Source organism: Rattus norvegicus, chromosome 16, assembly GCF_036323735.1.
Source record: "Rattus norvegicus strain BN/NHsdMcwi chromosome 16, GRCr8, whole genome shotgun sequence".
In the NCBI taxonomy this organism is placed as follows: Eukaryota; Metazoa; Chordata; class Mammalia; order Rodentia; family Muridae; genus Rattus; species Rattus norvegicus.
The window spans coordinates 67,823,237-67,846,516 of NC_086034.1; the positions used below are offsets into that span (position 1 = coordinate 67,823,237).

At 45.8% G+C, this 23,280-nt stretch overlaps 1 long non-coding RNA gene across 3 annotated transcripts; it reads left to right on the top strand.

The window, feature by feature from the left end:
- The first annotated feature begins 1,960 nt into the window (after positions 1 to 1,960).
- Positions 1,961 to 16,882, top strand: LOC120097498 (uncharacterized). 3 transcript variants are annotated; one of them, XR_005494941.2, is made up of 4 exons: positions 1,961 to 2,143; positions 9,418 to 9,562; positions 11,610 to 11,692; positions 16,625 to 16,882. It is a non-coding gene; the product is annotated as an uncharacterized LOC120097498 (long non-coding RNA). The 3 variants fall into 3 exon arrangements; XR_005494939.2 differs by lacking the exon at positions 1,961 to 2,143 and adding an exon at positions 3,989 to 4,259; XR_005494940.2 differs by lacking the exons at positions 1,961 to 2,143; positions 16,625 to 16,882 and adding exons at positions 3,989 to 4,259; positions 12,128 to 13,797.
- The last annotated feature ends 6,398 nt before the right edge of the window (positions 16,883 to 23,280 follow it).

The following is a 23,280-nucleotide window of genomic DNA, read 5'->3' on the forward strand; positions in this document are numbered from 1 at the left end:
GGGTCTTACTGCTATAAACAGACACTATGGCCATGACAAGTCTTATAAAGGACAACATCTAAGTGGGGCTGGTGCATAGGTTCAGTCCATTATCATCAAGGTGGGAACATGGCAACATCCAGGCAGGCATGGTACAGGCAGAGCTGAGAGTTCTACATCTTCATCTGAAAGCTGTTAGCAGAATAATCGATTCCAGGCAGCTAGGACTAGGATGTTAAAGCCCACTCCCACAGTGCCACACCTACTCCAGCAAGGCCACACCTCCAAATAATGCCACTCCCGGAGCCAAGCATATACAAACCATCTATCTACTATCTATCTATCTACTATCTATCTATCTATCTATCTATCTATCTATCTATCTATAAATAAAGCTATATATTATTGTGATATATATTATTAACATTAATGAGCTCCTTGACATAAACTCATCAACATTACATTTGTTGTACATCTTACTCTTTGTCTTCTTATGAGTAAATAATTTCTTTTTTTATTGGATTTTTAAATTTACATTTCAAATGTTATCCCCTGGTTTCCTGTCTATAAACCCATTACCCCATCTTCCCTCCCCCTTTTTCTAAGAGGGTGTTCCCTCACCCCTTCCTGCCTCCCTGCCTTGACATTCCCCTACACTGAGGGGTTCAACCTTGGCAGGATCAAGGGCTTCTCCTCCCACTGATGCCCAATAAGGCATCTGCTAAATAGGCAGCTGGAGCCATGGGTCAGTCCATGTATATAGTTTTTGGATGGTGGTTTAGTCCATGGGAACTCTGATTGGTTTGTATTGTTGTTCTTATGGGGTTTCAAGCCCCTTCGTCTCCTTCAATTCTTTCTCTAACTCTCCAATGAGGACCCCATTCTCAGTTCAATGTTGGCTGCGAGCATTCACCTCTGTATTTGTCGTGCTCTGGCAGAGCCTCTCAGGAGACAGCTATATCAGGCTCCTGTCAGCATGCACTTCTTGGCTTCATCAATATTGTCTGAGTTTGGTGGCTGTATGTATATGGGCTGGATCCCCAGGTGGGGCAGGCTCTGAGAGGCTGTTCCTTCAGTCTCTGCTCCAAACTTTGTCTCCATATCTCCTCCTATGAATATTTTTTGTTCCTCCTTTTAAGAAAGACTGAAGCATCTGCACTTTGGTCATCCTTCTTCTTGAGCTTCATGTGGTCTGTGTATTGTACCTTGGGTAATTTGAGCTTTTGGGCTAATATCCACTTATCAGCGTGTGCGTACCATGTGTGTGTGTGTTTTGTGATTGGGTTACCTTGTAAATAATTTCTTCCTCCTCCTCTCCCTCCTCCTCCTCTTCCTCCTCCTCCTCCTACTTAGATCAAACCAAACTATAATAAGATAAAACAAAGACGTATCAAGGTCAGTCAGACAACACAAGCCAACTGAAAAGCAAAAGAACCCCAAGAGAAGCTGCAAGAATCAGAGACCCACTTGTTAACACGTTCAGGAGTCCCATAAAAGTATGAAAGGCTATGACATATATGCAGAGGACCTGGAGCAGGTCTGTGTAGACCTTGTGATTGCTGCTTCACTCTCTTGAGTTTGTGTGGGCTTTCCTTGTTGTTGTAAAATTATAAAAAGCTTTCTTTGATCCCACTCTAGGTCCTGCCCCGTGGTGGCCCATTGTCTCTTAATTCGACGCAAGAAAGAACAGACAACACAATAACCTCTGATGCAATTGATGAGATATAATTGCCCACCTAATCATACAAAGCCCTGTACACATCCATCCCTTAAGAACATCCATAACAAACTGTAAATACACAGAGTGGAATCTTAACATCAGCCTCCATGTTCTCTCTGCAGCTTCTCTCCCAGTCCCTTCCCTTCTAGTCTCTTCCTCTCCCCTCAAACTTTTCTCCCACCCATCCTTCCTTCTCGTCCAATGACAGGCCTTGTTCTATTCTGAACCCGCCCTCGCCTGTATGACGTCCTACATTTCCTTACTTGTTTTAAAGTAAGAATTTGCTTGTTTTAAACTCCAGGTTTCCTGAGTTCCGAGGGGAAGCTTTTGATGGAGACACCTTGTTTAGAGCCGTGAATTCTAAGGTTTCTCTCTCTCCATAATGTCTAGCTTCAGGTATCTGGACTATCCAGTTTTGTTTTTTGGTCACCCACGCAGTGTCAGGTATGGATTCTACCTCATGAACCACACACAAGCTCTTACTCTCTAAGGCTACTTATCTCTTGTACTGGATTTTGCCCACTGTTTTGTGCAAGTGATTTTGAATACGGATAAAACCCTCTAGACAAGGCACCCAGAAATATGAGCTACAGTTTCAACCACTTTCTCCCATGGGGGTTTCATCTTCACACGCACACCTTGGGGGTCTATCTCTGCTTTATGTCATCACTTATTTGTAGCCTCAGAGCTGTCATTAGCTCCCAAGGATCCTGGTCAACTACAAGGTTTGTATTTTGTTACCTGACGGGAGACCTCACAGATCATTTTAGTCTCTTAGCCAATGGTGCCTTCATTAGCCACATCCTTGGCAAGGTTTCCATGCTTTATGTGGAGTTAGCTAAACAAACCAACCCTGGATTCTTGTTATCCACAGGCCTCCCAGACTTTTGCCAGGCCTTTGGGAGGAAGCCCTGCTTCTTGTGGCCCCTCCCACCTCTGTGGGACTTCCTGTGCGGCTCTGTAGGGTGGGGTTTGGTGCTTTTACAGAGGCTGTTGCTGGACAGAGCTGGAAGGAAAAGAAATGACAGAGTTTGGGAGGCCCTAGAGCCCTTGTATACTCTTGCTGGGACTTTTCCTGAATCGTCAATTTTCCTCCTCTGCACTGATTGACTAGGGCCCGCCCGTCTGCCACTGACAGAGGAGCGAATCGTTGATTCATGTTAACTTCTATTAATAGAGCTCATTATTTCCTGGGAAACCGACAGGCTGATGCTCCTCCTTGTCGTCTGTTTTCAGGGCACAATTGATTCTTCCTCAGCACATTAAGTGGTCGCCATTTAAATCATATTGATGTCTTTAGTTCCAAGAGATGCCTCTGATGTCCCCATTAAACGTGGGTGCTGGACTCCTGAATACATTTACCTGTTTGCTGTGCTTTTTAATTCTGAAGTGCAGACGTGTCATCTAGCCTATTTGTGTGCTGCCTACACCGATGTTTCTTTGAGTTTACTGCTTGGGCATGCATCCCTCCATCATTCACTAAAAGTATGATTTGTCTCAGAGACAAGGTTTTGTTTATTCTAGGCTGAACTTAAGCTCCATGAACTCGGTATGTAGTACAGGGTGACCTTGAACCTTGCTCTCCTGGTCCTCCCACCTCTACCCCTAGGTGGCTGAGATTACAGATGTTTGCCATCAAGCCAGGCTTTGACGGTTTATGTGATGCTGGGATTGAATTAGGACTGTGTGCGTGCTCAGGAAGTACTCAAGTAACCGAACTAAAGGCCCCGGCCCCCTGGTTTTTGTTTTTGTTTTGTTTTGAGATAAGGTCTCCTGTTGCCCGGGGTAGCTTCTAGTTTATGATAACCCTAATTTTCTGTTTCCACCTCTCATGTGCTGGGATCACAGGTGCCTATCATCATAGTAGCTGTCATGATTTTTAAAATAACACCCCCACCCTCACCCAGCACTTCAGTGGAGTTAAGAGGATTTGTATAACATGTGTGGTTAGTTTTTTATTTTATTTTATTTTTTTAAATTTTAGACCTGGGAAGAGAGAACGGTAGTTGAGGTAGTTGAGGTAGTTGAGGTAGTTGAGGTAGTTGAGGTAGTTGAGGTAGTTGAGGTAGTTGTTGAGGTAGTTGAGGTAGTTGAGGTAGTTGAGGTAGTTGAGGTAGTTGTTGAGGTAGTTGAGGTAGTTGTTGAGGTAGTTGAGGTAGTTGAGGTAGTTGAGGTAGTTGAGGTAGTTGAGGTAGTTGAGGTAGTTGAGGTAGTTGTTGAGGTAGTTGAGGTAGTTGAGGTAGTTGAGGTAGTTGAGGTAGTTGAGGTAGTTGAGGTAGTTGAGGTAGTTGTTGAGGTAGTTGAGGTAGTTGAGGTAGTTGCTTCCATCACAGTGGCCTGTGGGCGTGTCTGTCAGGGTGTGTACCTCATTGATGGTTGATGTTAGAGGGTCCAGCACTCATTGTGGGTGGTGTCACCTCCGGGCAAGCAGTCCTGGGTTGTAGAAGAAAACAAGCTGAACAAATCAGGTCATTAAATCGAGTCCGGCCATAGTTCTGGCTTCTGTTCCTGCTTGAGTTCCTGTCCTGACTTCCCCCAGTGATGGACTGTGATGGGACAGGTGAGCCAAAGGAACGGGTCCCTCCCTGTGATGCTTTGTATATGCTTGGTCCAGGGAGTGGCGTTATTTGGAGGTGTGGCCTTCTTGGTGTAGGTATGTCACTGTGGCTTTAAGACCCTACTCCTAGCAGCCTTCAGATGAAGATGAGGAACTCTCAGCTCCTCCTGCACTACGTCTGTCTGGATGCTGCCATGTTCCCACCTTGATGATAATGAACCTCAGAACCTGTAAGCCAGTCCCAATTAAATGTTGTCTTTTATAAGACTTGCCCTGGTCACGGTGTCTGTTTACAGCAATAAAACCCTAACTAAAACAATCCCCTAAGATATTTTCAATGATGATAGTTTTGTCATCAACAGAGAGCAAAGTAGGACACAAGGTTTGGGAGTCTCTGCCCCCTCTTGGGAGTGTGGGAAAATCTAAGAGCATATGTACTGTGTGGGTAGGATGGATGGATGGTCAGGGGAATGAGGATAGAATATTAAATTTGGCTTGGGAGAAAACCCTAATATTCAAAGTTAGTTAGCATTAGTAAAAGATGGGGATCCGGTGTGGTGGCTCTCACTTGTAATCCCAGTTCCCAGGAAGTTGAAGCTAGTCTGGGTTACATAGAGATCATATCTTAGTCTTCCCACATTGGAAAACAGTAAATGAAGGCAGAAGAGATGGGTCAACAGTTAACATCACTTGCTGCTTTTCCAGAGAACCCAAATAAATTCCAGCATCCACATGGCGACTCAAAACCGTGTGTAAGTCCAATTTTAGGATGCCGCCTTCTGGCCTCTGTGGTCACCGGCCATACAAATGATGCACAGATAAAAACAGCCATACAACCAAATAAAATAAATATAAATTTCTGCAAAAAGGATACAAGAGAGATGGACTGGGAGCCAGCCAATAGGAGTTAACAGGGTAGCATAACACACTGTGGTGGAACTTTGAAACATTGTTGCTTATTTCTTTTCTTTATTAAAAACAAAACCAAAGGACCAAAGAGATGGCTCACTGGGTAAGAGTACTTGCTGTAGTCTTAGAATTTACACTTAGATCCACCCTGGCACTCATACAAATTCACCACCTGGGCACGGAGAGGAGGAAGGAGAAGGATCACTGAAGTTTGTTGGTTGCCTAGCCAAACCATGCGTTTGAAGTTCAAGGAGAAATCCTGCTTCAAAGTAATAAGGCAGAGAGTTATAGAACAGGACAGCCAATGCTCTCCTCTGGTCTCCATAAGCATGAGCAGGAACACACAGGTGTGTGCACACAAGCACATAGACTAGAGTGCACACATACACGCACACATACATATACAGCAATAACAACGTCAAACCTAAACCCTATTCCATTTTGTTCCTCCATAGGGGATTGACATTTGGCGTTCAGCACTTTATTTTTCTCTTTGGGAGTCTGTTGGCTCCTGAGGACTCAGCTGGCTAGCAAGACCTCTGAGGATACAGGTGTCCCTGTCCCCCGGGTGTGTCCCTGTCCACTGTGTGCTTATCTTTCTGTAGGTCTGACAGGGGATTCTCATGTATTCCCCTGTTTCATGCATTTCTGTGTGAGAATATTTCGAGAGTATCTGTGGCTTGCCTGGGCATCCCAGATTTACCAAGTCCAGGGCAGAGCCCCAGAGGGAGCATAAACTTTCCTGAAGACTGATGTGTCATGACTTTGCAAAGAACAGCAGAGTCAAACAGAGCAGCAAGAAGCAGGAGTGTGTGTGTGTGTGTGTGTGTGTGTGTGTGTGTGTGTGTGTGGTGATTGCTTCCCTCACACCCTGTGAGTTGGCAGCTTGAGCCTCTGCCGGTGGTGCACCTGATTGATTGATTTAACATTGCAGCCTCAAAAAAAAAAGAAGAAGCTGCAGCATGGAGGAGCTGTAATTGTTGCTGGAGGTGGCTGTCAGCCTCTTGCTGAGTGAGTGGCGGGTGTCTGGGGGGTACCTGCTGACTCAGCAGAAGAGGTCTTTCTCCTCTGTGCTACTGCTATCTAGAGGACACCCTTCCTCCCACCTTGTGGGGGATCCTTTAAGGACTCTGGGACACACACACACACACACACACACACACACACACACACACACACACACACACACACACACACAGTATCTATTGGCGGTTTTGTTAAAAGAGCCAAGAAAGTGGTTGTACTCCCGCAATCTGATTTTAGGGAGATAAAACAGGAGCCTCGGAGCCTTGGTTGAATTCTGGACACGGCAGATAGATGTATTCTTGGCCATCTTTGTAGTTTGGCTTTCTTCTTTCTCTTCTCCACCCTCATTTGGTAACTGAACCCGGGGCTTTGTATATGGGACATACGTACATACGTACGTGTTCTACCACTGAGCTATAGCCTCAGTTCCGAAAGCTTGGGGTTTTGAAGTTGACACGGAGGGTAGGGTTAATAATAACAAGACCCTCAGTATCATTGTTCATTGTCTTGGCAGAGTCGCAGCATGGGCTTCTGCCTGCAAATCTAATGGCAAGTGAGGCGAAGTATGAGGACCTCGAGAGGACCTGATGTTCTCTCTGGGGGCAATGGAACAACGAAAAATTCCTTTGTGACCCGCCCTTAAATTACTTTGAGCTGTGGACTGATCTCTTAGTCTGTCCTTAGGTTTCGGACTTGGGCTACTTTAAAAACTCAACTCTACCCCAGGGAACACATTTTTTCAAAACTTTCACGGACTCATTTACACTTTCCCTGGCGTCGGTTTATTAGATCTCCAGTGAACATGTTTTGAGGGGGTGAGGGAGTGGGAGGTGATGCAAGGAATCTCCAGGAGGTAATGAGCGTACCTCTGCAGGGGGCTGTGGGATCATTCACAATCTAGCTGCAGGTGTCTCCTGGGAAATGACAGGGAGTCGAGGCAAAGGCAGCCAGTGGGTGTTGGATGGGCGAGCACGCATGCAGGGACCAATACATTGTGCTTTCAGTCTCCCCCTCTTTGGATTTGTTCGTTGCACGGGACTGGGGAAACCGAGACCTTAGGAAATCACTTCAAATTGTATTGTCCTAGCTGAGCTGCAAGGATCACTAAGAAATTCTGCTTCTTTATGTAACCTCACACAGTGTGCTCTTAGCAAATAGGACCACCCATTTAAAGCATAATCCACATGGGGGCGCTGCTTTGGCCCACCCATTTCAAGCGTGAAACCAAAGTCTACGCAATAGCCAGCGAGGCTTGGCTTATATCATTAAACCCTGTCCCTTGGTTTCCTGGTTCTCTCCATTGTGCCTCCTGTTCATCCAGCTCCAGCCATTCTAGCTGCCGCCATCTTGGGACATTCTCTCCAGCTCTACCTTTCTTCTGGAAGGTTCCGCCCATTGATTTTTTTTTTTTTTGATATGGTTTAAATGTGAGGGCTCCTTTCCACCACCCCCACCAACACCGCGAACCACCTTAGCTCATTGTTTGAGCACTGTGTTCCCCCTTGGTGGAACTTTTAGGGCGGGGTTCATGGCTAGCAGAGGTGGTTATGTGTGTGCCACCTTGCCTTTCCTACCAGGGTGGGGCACACCCTCTAAACTCTGAGTGAGAATAAACTCTCCTTTATGTTGTTTCTGCCAGGGCTTTGCCACAGTGACAAGAAGAGCGACTAATTCATATCTGCTTGGCTGTCCTCTCCTTAAGCACTTACTCTGTTCCATTCTTAGTCAGTAATTCCCTTTACTGTTCTAATTCAAATCAATTCACCTACTCTCCATTTCTAATTATAAAATGATTTTGTGTATATGGGTGCTTTGCCTGTCTTTGCGTCTGTGCACCCTGAGCATAGCTGGTGCCCATGGAGGTTGTGGAGTCCAGAAGAGAGGGTTGGGAGCTGGGGATTTAGCTCAGTGGTAGAGCGCTTACCTAGGAAGCGCAAGGCCCTGGGTTTGGTCCCCAGCTCCGAAAAAAAGAACCAAAAAAAAAAAAAAAAACAAAAAAAACCAAAAAACAAAAACCAAAAAACAAGAGAGGGTTGGATCCTCTGGTACTGGAGCTGTGAGCAGCCATTGTGTAAGAAGCACATATACAAGAAAAAGAACAAGAAGCACATACAGGGGCTGGGGAGATGGCTCAGTGGTTAAGAGCACTGACTGCTCTTCCAGAGGTCCTGAGTTCAATTCCCAGCAACTGCATGGTGACTCACAACCATCTGTAATGGGATCCAATGCCCTCTTCTGGTGTGTCTGTAGACCGTGACAGTGTGTGTGTGTGTGTGTGTGTGTGTGTGTGTGTGTGTGTGTGTATCTTTTTAAAAACGAAGCACATACAAATACTGAGACACACATGTTCACACACAAAGAAAAGATTAAAAGTCAGGAAACATACATAAGCAACAGATTTATAGCAGGAGGGAGGTCAAATGAGATTTTAAAAAAAGGAACCCCAAAATACTGTTGAGTTAGTTTTCTGTTGCCCATCTACTGCTGGGCATGGAGCCTGGCCTTAAGAGTGGTTTGTTTCTATCTCCAGTGAGACTCCGTTGAAGAGAAGTGATTTTCCCTTTGCTAGCTGTTATTAATTGGAGTTAGTTTCTGGGTTAAGGATGGACATTTATGTTCTCTTCCCCACTCAGCACTGGGCTTGAACATGCAGGCCCTGTGCACTCTGCCACAGCCTGTGTGAGTTCCTGTGTGTGTCAGTCCTGTCCTGTCTAGAAGACAATCTTAGTTAGGGTTTTACTGCTGTGAAGAGACACCATGACCAAGGCAAGTCTTATAAGGATGGCATTTACTTGGGGCTGGCTTACAGGTTCAGAATTTCAGTCCATTATTGTCAAGGCAGGAACATGGCAGCGTCCAGGCAGGCATGGTGCAGGAGGAGCTGAGAGTTCTACATCTTCATCTGAAGGCTGCTAGGAGAAGACTGGCTTCCAGGCAGCTAGGATGAGGGTCTTACAGTCCACCCACACAGTGACACACCTGCTCCAACAAGGCCACACCTCCTAACAGTGCCCCTCCCTGGGTCAAGCACATACAGACCATCACAAAGATCTTATTTCCTCTGTGTCTTCCATCACTACTGACTCTTACAACCTTTCTGCCTCCTCTTCTGCAGAATTTTCTGAGCCCTGAGGGGAAGGATCCCCTTTAGGGCTGGATGCTTCAAGGACTTATCCCTGCATGTTGTCCAATTGTGTGTCTCTGTGTTTGTTCCCATCTCCTATAGGAGGAAGCATCTCTCCTGCCGGGTGAACAGGCACTGATCTAACCGTAGCAGCTGTGGTTAGGATTCATCGAACATAGCAGCAAGACGGAGTGAAGGCAAGCAGGCAACAATCCCGAAGTTTCTTTCTTCCGTGTCCTTTTATCTGGTCTGTGTAGGTGCCACTGGGCACTTTTACCCACTGGGCCATCTAGATAGCTTCTTTCTAGGGTGGGAGTAGGGGAGGGTGGGGGGCAGGTGGTATGAGGCAGGGTCTTGCTTTACATATTTGACTGGCCAAGAACTATGTAGACCATGCTGGCTTGGAACTTGTGGCAATCCTCCTGTCTCTGCCTCCTGGTTACTGGGATTGGAAATGCTCAGCATGATATCCAACTTCACTGACTGGTCTGGAATTTTCTAGTTAGACGAGTTTGGCCTTAAACTCACAGATCTATCTACCTGACTGTGCCATCTAAGTGCTGGGATTAAAGGTATAATCGCTTGGCTTTAAACTTTTAAAAGTTAATTTTAATGTGTGTGTATCTGTTTGTACAGACATGTGGCACATGTGTAGAGGCTAGAAGATAACTGCTAGGAGCGCTAGGAGTGTATTCTTTCTCACACTTTTTTTTTTTTAAGTATAAGAGTTAGGTGTGAAGGAAGTGAACTCTGACCTCTGTGATGGTATTGGTCACTGCAAACTGGTTATGTAAACTTGATCATTTACTTTGTTGTCTCTGGGCATCAATAACTCCATAAATAAATAAATAAATAAATAAATAAATAAATAAGTAAGTAAGTAAATCAATGCTTCATTGTTTGATCAGGGGTAGGTTCAGAGCAAAGCCCTTGGTTCCCATTGAGGCACACACTTCTCCCTCTAGGCCACTGAGAGTCTCTGAATGGCCCCCAGCAGGATCAGACATTTGTTACAATTGATGAACCCACACTGACACATCATTACCTTCCCAGTCCAGAGTTTGCCCCAGGGTTCACTTGTGGTGTACACAGGATGGATTTTGACAAATGTCCAATGACAGGGATCTGTCATTATACTGTCACACTGTGTAGTTCTCAGGTAGAATAGACACCGGGGTGGGGTGGGGGAACACAAACTGAATAGTAGCTAGAAGTAGAAGAAAGAGAGAGCTGTGTGACTGTTTTAGTTTGGTTTTCCATTGTTGTGAAGAGACACCATGACCAAGGCAACTCTTATAGCAGACAACATTTAATTGGGGCTGGCATACAGGTTCACAGGTTCAGTCCATTATCATCATAGTAGGAAGCATGGCAGTGTTCAGGCAGACATGGTGATGGAGAAGGAGCTAAGAGTTCGGCATCTCAATCAGAAGCCAGCCAGGCGAAGACTCTTCTCAACAGTGACACACTTCCTCTAATAAGGCCACATCCAATAGTGCCACTTCCCGGGCCAAGCATATTTAAACCACTACAGTGACCAACTGAACAGTAAAGACAAAAACCACTTCAAACCAATGGCCAACTCAGGTGACTGCTAACTGTGTATCTCCATGTTATTGGCCTTGCAGAACAGGCTGCTCCCGCCATATATTGGACACCATGACACACAAGAAAACTTCATATAAGGACATAAAAATGAAATAAATTAAAGCCTAGTCATAGAGAATAACACCCTTCCCCTGGAATTTCCTACATTTCGCCCGCTTTCACTCATGAATAATCCTTTCCTCCAGCACATTTTCGCCATGAAATGAGCTATTCCAACACAGGCCATGCTATACCCTTTGAGAAGTCTCCATTCTCCTTACTCTGTCCCCTCTGAATTCCTTCTCTGATGTTGACAAGACCCTTGCTTGTATCACCAGCAACAGTTTCTCTGTCCCACCTTCCTTGCCTCTGCCTCCCCACCCCTTTTTCTCTTCACCTGGAACAACCGCTGAATATTTTGCCATTTCCATAATGCCACATGGTTGGAACCAAAACATAGGCAGCCTCTCAGATGAGCTTCTTTTACTTAATAATATGCATTTAATGCTCTTTTAAACACAGCCCAGCACATCCCTCTCTTGGGCTCACAAAAATTACCCTGGGTGGCCCGGAGTTTCAATGCATTCAAACATGCCTGATTTTATCACCCTAATGCACTCATATAATAGGTATTTATAAGAGACCTAATTATAGCTGATTGAGCACATGCAATATGATTTCACTTGTTCTCAATTCCTCCGTCCCAGCTCTCAACCTCTTGAAGATCGACCCCCTTCTATGACCATAGCAACAGACTCTGAGCCGGTGGCTTCCTTCTAACTAATGAGGGGTAAGTGGTAAGGCCAGCAAGATGGGGAAGCAGCAGCTAGGAAGGGGAAGGCTGAGGACTCAGAGACAGGGTGACCTCTGATTATCTGGAGCTGCTGCTTGAACACATTTTTGTGAGACCGCCCGCTGGCTCTAGTCAGCAGGCTGCCTTCGCTCCTCCTAATTAAAGCCAGCAGGCTCCCATGGAAGAAAACAATTTCAAAGCAAAGGGATGGGGTTGGGAGGAAGCCTAAGCTCCTCTTTCCTCTCTTCTGGAAGGCTCTGAGCTTGTTGGAGGTGAAGCCCGTCAGAAAGACATGCCTAGGGAATTAAAATCTAGAGGGTCAAAGGCTTCTGTGGAATCAACTTCATTCTGTTCTACTGGAGTCTTGCGACTCCACCCAGTGAGTTAGAAGAATCTATAAATGGCACCTGATTTCAGCACTCTGACTTACAGTCCACCCTACATGGCCACTCGTACCACAATGCCACAAGATCACATTGCTATCAAGCGGGCTACCTGAGGCTGAACTTTGCCATCATATACCGGGGAAATGGAGTGTTTGGGATTTGGAGTATGAGCTCACCTGACTGCACAAGCCACTCCCGTCTGCTTGGATCCTCCATCTAGCAGCCCAGGGAAGGGCTGAGGCTATGCCTAGGTGTCCCCAGCCTTCCTTTGCATCCTGAGTCATTGCCCTATCCCTGAGCTGCTGTCCTCACCCACCCCCTGACCTGTACTGTGACCTCTACCACCTCCTTTTGCTGTAAGGCAGTCCTCTAAGGCCTTCCAGAGAATGGGGCTACCATTAGAGGGCTAGGAGCCGATCTGCTCATATCTGGGACAAGCATGACTTAGCTACTAGTTCTTCTTCCAAAGTTGCCATCTTTAAGATTCTAACGGGCACTCATCCTCAACTCCATCAGAGACCTGGTTGCTCCCTAACCCTGAATGCTGCCAAAGTATTTGTTTCTTGGGCCTGTCTTCAGGCAGCCATGCCTGGTTGGCCTTTCCCTGCTCTCAGGTTCCTTCTCATACTCCAGCTCCCTGCCACCACCTGGGAACCTTCCGTATTCATCCTCTTTCTTCTCTTCTGCCTCTTGGACTCCTATGAATACAGAAGGGCCCATGTCCAGATCTATTTTTCCTTCTACTCCTGGCATCATGGCCTGACTCAGAGCCCGTCTAACACTTCCAGGAATCTGAGCCCAGCTAGGTGAATATGTCAACATTGGCATCCAGCTTGCACCCTGCCCACCGGCCCCTCGATGTACTACACTCCTGTCTTTGAGGATGAGGGTGTGTGGGCTGAACTGGTTTCCTGTAACTCCTCCCCCACGATTTTCCATCTTCAGTTGTGTCCCCACGTCAGCCAGGACTCAAGGGGAGAGAGACACTTGTGCTGTGGAAATTAGTTCCTGAGTTAACCAACTGGCTTTTCCCCTACATTCCAAAATAGTTCCCACTGTGCTTCCCAATTTTCCCCAGACTTGGAGGTTCAGCATTCGTGACTGAATCCTGGTTCTCCAAATTCCTTCCATAATCAAGTAGCCAAAGTCATTGCCAAAACCTTCTGGCCCTTTGCTTATGAGAGCTTTATTTGTTCAAGCAAGATTTTTTTTTTAGTATATATATATTTATCATGTTTCCTATGGGATGCTGTTTTTATTTTCACACGGTTGGAAATGAAGGCGTAATCATTATAAGCATATTATATAAAAATGCGGTCATATTAAGTAATATGTATTGACCCCTGACTAGGCCTGTACTATTTTTTTTAAGTAAAGGAATCTTGAGTGCTAAAACCCTGAAAGGGAGTGGTGGATGATGGGAGCTTATTTTTCCCAGGCTGGCATTAACTGGCATGGCCCCCTTTGCCTTGGTTATTATTGAAATAGAACGTTGGTGAGAGACCATAGCCACTGTTGGCACTTTGTCTAGGCTCCGCCCCACAGTTACCTGGCAACAGCCACGTGTTCCTGACTTACCATAAAAGTGGCCGTTTGCCTCCCTCCTTATTCTAGTGCTCTCTTCTCTTCTCTTTTTCCTGCTCTCGGTTCCCAGCGTTCTCTCTCCACGTGTTCATGGTCAGGCTCTACTCCTCTCCTCCTTCCCCTCCCCCTCCCCTCCCCTCCCCCTTCCCCTCCCTCTCCTTCTCCTCCTCCCTCTCCTCCCTCTCCCTCTCCCTCCTTTCCTCCCTCTCTGACTTTCTCTCAACTCCCCTCCCCATGCCCCAAATAAACTCTGTTCTGTACTATACCATCGTGTGGCCGGTCCTTCGTGGGGGAGGGGGAAAGGATACCTCAGCATGAGCGCGGAGAGGCACGCCCTCCCACCACACTGCGCTGCCACCAAACGTCTTCTTTCCTTCTCTTACTTTTTAATAAAACACAACCACCACCACGCTTCCTTTTTCAGTATAATACAACAGCTGCTTTTAACTGTTGGGGACATCAAAGTCACCTGCAAGATCGGTGACAGGTCAGTAGGATCAGGTGAGTGCCAAGACTGTGTCTGTAGGTGATGCATCCCCAGGTGCAGCCGGAGCTGCTGGCGTGGGGCCCACACATGTAGCTGCATTGCTCTAAATTCAGACCTTCGCAGCCATCCTCGGCTATAGATCTTCGAAACGGTCTCGCTTGGCATTATTCCCACAGCGTGTGGCATTGAAGTGTGGGTGAATGAGGGATGGTACTTCCAGCTCCGTGTTTTCTGAGCACCAAGCCTGTCATCGGTGAAGCTTCCACCCAGGCACCCGAGGCCCGCGACAATGAGCTGTGAGCACTTGTGAACCAGAGTTGTCTTAGGAGGTAGGGCAAGAAAGAGAGGTGGTGGCTGAACCCAATCCCGCCACAGAGACGAACAACTGTGCATTTAATTCGGAATGTGTTCTTTAACGTTTTGTTGGCACTGCCACTTTTTTAAAAAAACCTGTAAAATGTATTTATCTCACAAATATTTATTAAGCGCAAGCCATTTTCTAGCTTCTAGGGATACAGCGGGAAAGAAGGTGCAGTTTCAGACTCGGGGGACTTAGGTTTTGCTGACCTAGAATAAAGTCAACCTAATGGGGAACAAAGAACATTCGGTTATTTGGGACTAATTAGGATTGCAATCTGAGCAAACACTGATCCAAGCAATCTTAGAAATGAGCTTCAAGGTTTTACAAAATGACAGCTGTATTTATAGATGTGAGCTGGAGGAGGCTGGTAATTTTAACACTCGTTAGGAATGATAGGTGCTGGCGAAATCCAAGATGCTTTGTGAGAGAGACTGAGTGTGGCCTCAGCAGCTTGGTGATGGGGGACAGTTAGGGCGGGGGGTTCTTTGTATGCAGGGTCAGGAGAGCTTAGCAGTGATTCAGAGTTCAAGTCTAGGGTTGGGGTCAGGAATATGGGGTGTGTGTGTGTGTGTGGTGAGGGATAAAGCCCCGTGCTGCCTTCCTTCTGGCTGTGAGGTAAGTTTATCAGTTAGATCTGTAACCGAGTTGGAAGGTTCAGGTAGAAGCAGATGTCTGAGTTGTCATTAACAATAGCTTTTCAGTTATATTTTTAAATGCCCCCAATACCGGTCCAGTTTGACTTTTTTTTCTTGGACGATTCTAATTATGGAGGGACAATGGGGCTGAAGAGACACCAGCAAATTGATGTTAACAATTTCAGCTAATGATAGCGGAGACAGAAGAACAAAGCAGAGAAAGCATAGCCCCTCTGTGTCAAACTGCCTTGTGGGTGGACAACAAGTCACGTGGATGCCCTGGCTGTAGGAAGAGCACAGCGACATGGGCGGCTTTTCTGCCTTTGCTTGGAAGCGTTGCGGCAGGGCAGGAGGTCGTGACCTATTTGGTGCATTTTTCAAATTGTTGGAGAAGATGCCCTCGTGGGAGGAGGCATAACCGTACATGCTTAGGGAAAGCAAACTCCAAACCTGGAATTAGGGTTCATTTCCACCTCATTCCACGTTCTGAAGGCAACACTTTTTCTCTCCTCCAACCAAATGAATTAAGATGGTGTACATGCAGCCCTAGCCTCATTTGGAAGACTACATGTGAAAAGGAGTAGGCAGGGGAAACCTGCAGCTTAGAGTCAATAGGGCCAACTAAATGGGGTGGGGCACTCCAGGAGGTGGAGGCAGGCGGATCTCTGAGTTCAAGGTCAGCCTGGTCTACAGAGTTCCAGAACAGCCAGTGCTATGCAGAGAAACCCTGTTTTGAAAAACCAAAATCCAAACCCAAACCAAACCAACCAACCAACCAAACAAACAAACAAAAAACCCAAACCAAACAAAAAGATAACTGGTTCTGAGAATCCAAATTCTCTGACATGGAAGGTCTCAGGTTGGCCACTGAGGTAGCAGAGATTTTCATGCCTTAGAAGCACTTCTGTGTGCTACCTCTGTTCCCCACCCTGGAATGCCTACAGGGACAAATAAGACCTTGTCTCTCCTACCCCACCCATGTGTCTGAAACTCTTTTAAGAGATTTAAGAACCTCTCACCTGTAATTCATGTGATTCTAAGTTAATTGGTTTGTCTTTCTTCCCTGAATGGTCTGCAGTCTCATCTCTAAGGTGTAAATGACAAATAGAATCTTTCCACGAGCTCTTTTTGATGGAGGGGAGGGAAGAGCATACAGGTCAGTGGAGGGGAGGCTCAGAAAGGAAAACAGGTCTGCACTGCGCATCCTCCTGTGGGGAAGGCTGTGGGTTTTGGCACAGACAGGCCCACCACTGAATCCTAGCAACTCCACTCGGACTTTGGGCAGATTTCTTAACCTTTCTTCGTCATCCTTGAAATAACAATGCCACTGATGAGGATGCTTGTTTTTACAAAATTGTGGTTGAAGAACCGATAATTCCTGGTCCCAAGTGTCTGCCCCTTCAGTACTTATTTAGCAGGCTCAACACCTGCTCCTTGCCACCTCCCTCTCTACTCACTAATTCCTCTCTTGTTTAGGGAGAAGAGCCTCCTCTGTTGTTTGGGCCTTGCCTGTCAGGGAAGAAAGACTTAAAATTGGAGAATCTATGTTGGAGTCGGTGTGAGGTTGACACACAAGTAACATACTACCCTTCGCAGGGTGCTGTGTTTTAAGGGAGGACATCTCACAGAGACAGCAAACCTCGCTACCAAGGCTGGAGTTTCAGGCTTCCATGACTACCAACATTTGGACTTGTGTGCAGGAGAGTTGGTGTCAGTGAAAACTCTTTTCAGAAACACTTCCTGCCTCTCATCATTTTTGGTGTGGTAGGACTTTTCCTGGGGATATGGGTACCAACAGAATGGAGGCAAGACTCTGTTCGTGTTCATCATGGGAAAGCCACTGGGTTTATTGAACTTACTCACAAGGGCGTGGATAATCCATTGGTATATAGCCACACCCCTGGGAAGTCCCGTGGGTGACATACAGTAGCCACACCACTAGGAGGCCCTACTCCTGTCAAGCATTTACTTCCTCTACAGGGCTGATTGGAATCTCAAGGAGAGGAGGGGCCTGGTGAGGTCTGCTGGAAGCCCCTGAATAGCCTGACCACTAAACCAGTTAATGCCAACAGGCCTGAGCTTGTGAGGGCCTCAAGAGTGTTCACCACCACAGGTGTTTTGTGTAGAGGCTGCCATGTCCGTTCTAACCTGGAAGAGAAATAACCACACTGTGCACTGATCTTAGGAAGAGGGTATTCGCATATCTTTGCTCTGGTTACAGTGTTGGGGAGGTGGGAGGAGGCTTCTCTATATAAGGAGGAACTTAAGCCATACTCTTCTTGAGCCTCAAAAGATTTTATCAGCGTTTGCTTTGGTGGTGGCTGTAGGAGGGTAGCATGCACAAGCCTGTGTGTGTTTCTTAGGGCAGTCACCTACTCAGTGGTCTGCACAGAAACCTCTATGGAGAAAACATCTGGGCTGTTCTTAAAAGATCAGTCCAACATCTGGAAGGGCATTCTGGGCTGAGGGGGAGATACAAACAAAGGCATCTAAGGAGTCGGGGTGACTGTGGGGTGGAAGGGAGGGCTGGATCACAGGATAGCTGCTGGGCCTGGAGTCCTTGGCCCTACTCTGTGTATACTTTGAACATGCTTTCCTGGCCTTGAAATTCATCTAATGAGTGCGCGCGCACGCACACACACACACACACACACACACACACACACACACACACACACACACACAGAGTCTATGCCACTCTTTTACTGAAACACTACGTTCTTTTGGTGTCAAGTCCCAAATAGTCCTGGCGTGACCACATTGTCAAGTCCATGTCTGGCTTTTTGAGAGGCACACGTAACCTGCTTGGTCCCTGAGTGACTTCACTTCTCTGATGGTCTTTGCCCATTTGCTATAAATGACTATCTCTAGCACTTGGTTAATTATGTGATTACAGCACCTAGTGACAAGGAGAAAATTAAAAAATCTATGCTGCGTTTTCTAGAAGACTTTATTGCTCTATGCAAAAGAGGGCAAATGCAATTTAGCAGAGCCGCTGTGAACAAGTGCAGGCTTCCTTCCTCTCATTCCAGCCCCTCCCCTGCGCCCCAGAGAAGCCGTGTTAGCGATTTACCAAAGCAAGGAAGAGAGCAGGTGTGGAGGTAAACATAAATTACCATTATCCCTGACAACTCTGGACAGTACCGCCCATGGAGAAGGAGCTCGGCCCACTTCCTCCTGATCCCCATTTAGTTGCCAGCTGCCACGTACAGGCAGCTTCCCTCAGAGCACTGCACTTGCTATTTTTTATGTTGAACTACTCTTCTGGAAAAAAAAATCAGCTGAGTACTCAGGAAGCTGAGGAAGGATGACCATGAGTTCCAAGTCAGCTGGGTTAGTGAGTTCAAGGCTAGCCTGGCCCCGTTTCAGAGCAGGGACATTACAAAGCACAAGCAATCAAGCAAAGAAAGAAAGAAAGAAAGAAAGAAAGAAAGAAAGAAAGAAAGAAAGAAAGAAAGAAAGACATAGAAGGGAGAGATACAGAGTGAATAGAGTTTTCAGAACCAAGAGAACAGGAGTCTTCTAGCAAATGAACCACAGTGTGTTAAGATGCTGGGCTGTTGTTTAAGCTTTAGTTGCTTCTGGTAACACGGGGGTGGCATTTAAAATACTGTTTCCCCTAGCACTCAATGTCTCTGAAATGAGGACTGGCTTATAATGCATGGTGTTTTAGAATGTGTCAACGTTTAATTGCATTCCCTTTTTCACTTTTAGTGTTCCATAAAGCAATAGGTCTTAGAATAGGTGTTTTAGACCTAACGGAGTAAGGAACACTGCACACTTGTAGTGGTTGAAAAAGGAAATGAGCACACAACACGCTTGACTCCTTTTAATATTATTAGACCTTCTAGGGCGTGAATTCTCATCCCGATGGTCACCTGGACAAGGGACTCAAACTCTAGACTCTTCTAGGAAGTGGGGCAATCTCGAAAAATCTCCATAAGAATGATTAAAAAATAATTAGTCCAGGACCGAGGAGCTCTATGAGGATTAGATTTCCACACAGCATGTTTGAGCCAGACCTTCTCTGTTCAACAAACGTTGGTAGACACCATGATTCTTGGAGGTCTACAGTGGCATGAAACACCCAGTTACAGGGGGGCTTCTGGGAGATGCACACATGGTCTTCTATGCTACTACAGAAGATGGCAGACTAGGTAATTTACAAACTACCCAAGTTCATGGCCATGTCAGTAGTTACCACAGTTAGCCTCCTGAGGCTGAGTGTGTTGAGATCATCTCTGACGTTTTCCATGCTTGTTTGTTCCCTGTTTCCCACTCATGATCCAAATGTAAATTCTGGGGTTCTTGCTTCCGAGAGGCATAGACTACATTCTATAGGGAGAGAAAGGGCACAAACCACTCAACACTTGATCTTAGCCAAAAGGTCGAGAAGCGATCACAAACCACTCAAAATAGCACCACAAAGTCCCTGGAACCGACCAGAGTCACTAGGTCCCCTCCCTTCCCCCAAGGTTAAGATATCTGAGAGTCCTTCCAAGACTAGCAAAAGGGAGACTCAGGCTTAGCATTTTGGAAGGAGCAGACATCAGGCAAATTGCCTAGAAGAAACAACAACCAGGGGAGATACCTGGAGGAGGCTCAGACCAACCGAACCTCTGGGAAAGGATATTCCCTGATCTGTTGAGCTGCCTGAAGGCCATGCAGTGAGCTCTGGGCTGGCACTGTCACCACAGTTCACAAATATGACAGCATGAGCCACCATAATTTCTTACTTGAGCTCTGCAAGAACTTCCCTCTGCTCTATAGGGGTTCCCTATTTCAGTCGAATAGCCCACTAATGGTTTAGCAGGAGCTAAAACTCAGCCTTTCTTACTTTGCCTACAGGGTTGAGCCCAGGTTCAGCCACTCTCCACCCTCCTTTCCTTATACTCACCTGAGGCTCAGGATGCTGTGCTCTCTAGGGCTCTATGGGGTGTTGACCCGACCAGGTCATAACCTAGAGCATTATTCAGATTTTAGCACCACCACTCGCAATCCCCATTACTGGGTTAGATCTTTTCCACAGCACTTATTGCTGTTAGAAATTCTTGTTTACTTGCTTAGTTTGCTTTTCCTCATCTAGGTTTTCCTTTCTTCCTTTTTTTTTTTTTTTTTTTTTTTTTGCCAGCCTTCTCTAGGTAGCTCAGGCTGACCTTTAGTCATCATGTCATGCCCCGCCCCCACCCCTGCCACCTGAGTGCTGGAATTATAAGAATTTACTACCAAGCCCCACTTTCTAAGATTCTTTCAAGACACTAGAAATCTTACTGGCTCACTTTTCCAGCTATCTCTCATGACTAGAGCAATGTCCGGTGCTTTGTAGACAGTTATTGACTACATAAGCAACACAAGCGTGCTAAGCCAAGGCTAAATTTTGGAGTATTTTTAGTGCCAGGCTCAGGAGGCAAGACTTCACACAGAACTGCACTGCAATTTTTGAACATACCAATAACCCAGTTTAAAAACTAAACCTTGGGACTACTAAGCCGATTCAAAAGGGAAGAGGCTAGGAGGAAGGTATTGTCTTAGGGTTTTACTGCTGTGAACAGACACCACAACCAAGGCAGTCCTTGTAAGGACAGCATTTCATTGGGTTGGCTTACAGGTTCAGAGGTTCAGTCCATTATCATCAAGGTGGGAGCATGGCAGCCTCTAGGCAGGCATGGTGCAGGAGGAGTATGAGTTCTACATCTTCATCTGAAGGTGGCTAGGAAAGACGGAGTTCCAGGCAGCTAGGGTGAGGGTTTTAAAGCCCAAGCCCATAGTGGCACACCTACTCCAACAAGCCACACCCATTCCAACAGGGCCACACCTCCAAATAGTGCCACTCCTTGGCTAGGCATACTCAAACCACTACAGGTGCCAATTAGGAAATCATGGTACTAGAGGATTTGACTCTTTACAAAATAATGGATGTTTTTCTGATCACTGTCTGTTGATTTATGCCTAAGAAACGGTATTTGAACATTTTTTATAAGAGCATATCAAAGTCTTAGGGAAAATTTCACTTTCAAATGTCCTTGTTTGCTGGAGAATGTATCTTTCTTTTCTTCTCTGCATTGTGTCGTAGGACGGTGAGCCCACCGAGGATGCAGGCAGGGCATATCCTGTTTACTTCTTCATTTGAGCATCTTGCACAGTGGAAAGCACACAGCAAGTGCTTAATGCGTGTGTGTGGGATGAATAGATGTAAGAAGTAAAGGCTTTTAAGTGTTTTCAGGCGGCTGATTCATTGGCAAAAAAACCCTTTCTATTATAGACTCCAAGAGATAGGCCCTTTGATGAACCCAGAGGCTGAGGTGGAGACGGAAGATGAGGGAAAAGACATTGATCCATTATTTTGATCTCTTCTCCAGACTTGGTCCTGTCGGTACAGAGTTTTTTCAGGTCATAAATACAGAAGAGATGTTTAGATCATTTCTAGGAGCATTGAAAATGCACGTGGCCATAACTCAGTGTGTTTTGTTTTGGAGAATGAGAAATCCTGCTTCATTTCATTAGTGTTGCTAAGCTCTGAAGATGGGCAATTTGCTCTTGCCCTCACTGGATGCCTTGGTAAAAATTTAAAACTCGTGGCCCTTGAAAAAACAAAGCAGACAAGCTTATTATTTTCCCCGCCTTCTGTAGCTTTACTATAGCAATGTGTGGTCCCCTTTGTGTCATGGTTATTAGCTGCAGTGCCTTTTTTCTCGGCTGGATGGGGACCCTTTAAGGAAGGGGTTGGGCTCATTCCTCTCCTAGCATGGTGCCAGGTTTGGAGGAGCTTAACTGATGAAGACTGTACTGTTGTAATTGTGTGTGGAAACATAGGAAAGGGGACAGTCAGTTCTCTTTCAATCTCCCTGGAGAGTAGATGCCAATATGCTTTCCATCCTTGTTTGAGTTGAAAACATTTCTGCTTTGTATCAGGACTATCCTGTCTGTCTACCTATCTGTCTGTCTTTCTACCTATCTGTCTGTCTACTTACCTATCTGTCTGTCTATCTATCTATCTATCTATCTATCTATCTATCTATCATCTGTCTATCTGTCTGTCTGTCTGCCTATCTGCCTATCTGTCTATCTGTCGATCTGTCTATCTGTCTGTCTTTATCATCTATCATCCATCATCCCTATCTACTAGCTATATCTCTATTAATCTATATCTATCTATCTATCTATCTATCTATCTATCTATCTATCTATCTCTACCATCTATCATTCCCAATCTATTAACTATTTATCACCTCTTTATCATCTATCTCTATCAATCTATCTATATCTTCTATCTATCACCAATCATCTATCATCTATCTGTTTACCTACCTACCTAATCCATCCTCCAAGAATACAATTGTTTGTCCTGAAGGACACTGTTCCTCAGGAATTAGGTGATATCTATATTATAATAATTACCCTTTGGAAGACCCGCATTGGTATCTTTTATGCTTTGAATGTGGTTTATCCACTTAGAAACCCACATGAACTTTAATTGCTGTTGTGGCAGCGATGGGAGGGGGGAGTGGTGAAGAGGTAATGCCTTTCGTGTGTGAGTGAGTTCTTGCTCTCAAGGGACAGATGGGATCCATAAAAACTGGCTGTCATAGAGCAAGGCTACACCTCATGCTTTTTTTTCTCTTCTCATTTGCATATACCTGTTTGTACTTTGTGTCCTCTGTGAATAGAAGCATAAGCTATTTGGGCACCATGTTCTTGGACTTCCAAGCCTGTACAACCATGAATCAAAACAGATTTCTATCTTTTGTAAGTCACTTAGTCACAGGCATTGGGTTTTGACAACAGAAACCAGATTAGGTTACTTCCTGATATTTTTGTATCATCTTGTGGTTTCAGGGCTTTGGGACAGGAACTGTTTACTGAATCCTCCTCAAAGAGAATCTTCTGGAGAAGATTCCTAGGAGGGGGCTGGTTGGTATAGAGGGGGTGCAACAGAGTTCAATGTGAAACTTTTCCTTGAAGTAGACATCTGCACAGGCTACTGGCATCTATGACCTTGGGATGTGTGGACACATTCAGTTCTTGCATTCTCCTAAGGAGATATTTTTTGTGAATCTTGAGAAGGCCTTTGAAGTCCCTGAACAAATTGTCTGAGGACCATTACTACAAGTGTCTTTCCAAATCTGGTCTTC